The sequence below is a fragment of the Physeter macrocephalus genome, chromosome 6, assembly GCF_002837175.3.
Source record: "Physeter macrocephalus isolate SW-GA chromosome 6, ASM283717v5, whole genome shotgun sequence".
Classification (NCBI taxonomy): domain Eukaryota; kingdom Metazoa; phylum Chordata; class Mammalia; order Artiodactyla; family Physeteridae; genus Physeter; species Physeter macrocephalus.
Genome location: NC_041219.1, coordinates 95,368,268 through 95,370,657, shown reverse-complemented (window position 1 = coordinate 95,370,657; position 2,390 = coordinate 95,368,268).

Here is a 2,390-nt window from a genome sequence, read left to right as displayed (position 1 = left end):
TTGCGGAGCACAGGCTCCGGACGCGCAGGCTCAGCGGCCATGGCTCACGGGCCCAGCCGCTCCGCGGCACGTGGGATCCCTCCGGACCGGGGCACGAACCCGTGTCCCCTGCATCGGCAGGCGGACTCTCAACCACTGCACCACCAGGGAAGACCCTCTCTACGCTTTTTGACTTGGCTGCCGGCAACCTGCCCCACATCCCTCTCACCTCTTCCTGGTCATGAACCTCCTCAGCATGTGTCTCACTTTCTTCTAGCTTCTTTTCCCATCACAGGTGCCCCTTGATCTCTCCTGGTGTTAGTCACTGTCCCAAGCACTTGTCCCTGAACTAACTTGATCATTAAAACAACCCTATGAGGTGGGATTTCACTGGTGGTGGTCCAGTGGTTAGGACTAGGTGCTTTCATTGCTAAGGCCATGGGTTCAATACCCGGTAGAGGAACTAAGATCCTGCAAGCTGTGTGGCGTGGCCGAAAAAAAAAAAAATAGAACCTTGTGAGGTAGGTAGAATATCCCTATTTTATAGATGATGAAATTGGGGTTGAGAGTAGAGAAGGTTAAGAAACTTTCTTAAATTGCTATAAGTGATAGACTTGGCCTTGAAGCCAGGTTTTTCAGACTCCAAAGCCAATGCTTGAAAGCCTAAAGGCACAACACCATCCTATATTGAGCCTCTAAAACTCCCAACAATCCTTTAAGGTTAAGGAGTTTAAGTGGGACAGTATAGGATTGTCCTTGCCCTAGATTAGCCTGCTAGTAAGTGGTGGAGCTGGGCTTAGACCCTGGTTTTCACAGCCTGAAGTCCACCACAACAGCTCGTCTTCCAAAATACTGAAATATATGAATTAGCCAGATGAATTTCATTGTTTTAGGCCTGTTCTGAAAAGGTGAAAATAAAGATGTAAAATCTAATACCCAACTACTCCTGACTAAATCAGTTCAGATCCAGGCTTTGTCACTTATCAGCATACACCTTGAGTGAGTACTGAATCAGATAAGGCAACTTTAGATCTGGACCTTGTGATTAAAATATGTATTAGGAAGTTTGCAAGACTAGTGGATGAAAAGAACAGAAAGATAAATAAACAATAAAAATACTGAAACTTCAGTGGCATTATTTACAATAGCCAGACCGTGGAAGCAACTTAAGTGTCCATTAACAGATGAATGGAGAAGATGTGATATATATATACATACATGCCTATATATGTATATATACAATGGAATATTACTCAGTCATAAAAAATGAGATATTGCCATTTGCAGCAACATGGATGGACCTAGAGATTATCATACTATGGAATATTACTCAGTCATAAAAAATGAGATATTGCCATTTGCAGCAACATGGATGGACCTAGAGATTATCATACTAAGTGAAGTGAAGTAAGTCAGAGAAAGACAAATATCATATGATGTCACTTATATGTGGAATCTAAAAAACTGAACCAACTGAACTTATTTACAAAACAGAAACAGACTCACAGACATAGAAAAAAAATTTACTGTTACCAAAGTGGAGACAGGGAGGGATAAATTGGGAGTATGGGATTAACACTACCATGTATAAGATAGATGAACAACAAGGATTTACTGTATAGCACACTTTATTCAATAGCTTGTAATAAACTATACTGGAAAAGAATCAGAAAAAATATAGATATATACATATCTATATATATAACCAAATCACTTTGCTGTATACCTGAAACCAACACAATACTGTTAATCAACTATACACTATAAAAAAAAAATACTGAAGCTTCCACAGTTGGTAAATGTGCTGTTTTGTGGATCTTAATGTGTATGTACATTGGTGCAGATGCTGGGAACCATGAGTGTTGAGGGTGTTTCCTGACACCTCTGATATCCTGGGATATTGAGTGATTGCCATGGCCTTGAACTTGTAGGAAACAGCCCCACTTAATCTTGACTTTTCTTAGTATGTCAGTGGATATAGTAAGCACAAAGTAGTTAGTAAAGGTGAAAGATGATGGCAACTTGGATGAGGTAGTACTAGAAGAGGTAGAGAAAAAGAATGAGTGGTTTCAAGATGTTGAATGTGGAGGCAAAGATGTGGAAGTCGTCAAGGATGATGGCATGCAAATTAGTGTCATTTACTAAGACAAGGACACCGGAAAAAGACCATGCTTGGTTGGGTGGGATGGGGTGGGGGCGATCATGACTATAGATTCTTTAGACATCCAAAGGAACATGTCAAGGGTAGACCACTGGATATATGACTAGAATTCAGGGAGCGATCTGGGCTAGAGTGATGTATTTGTGAGTCATCTACATATGGGTAAGTAACACTATGAGTATTGTTCAAAGCTCCTAGAGAGAGAATGAGTGAAAAGATAAGAGGGCCTAATGGCTAGATAATGATTAAT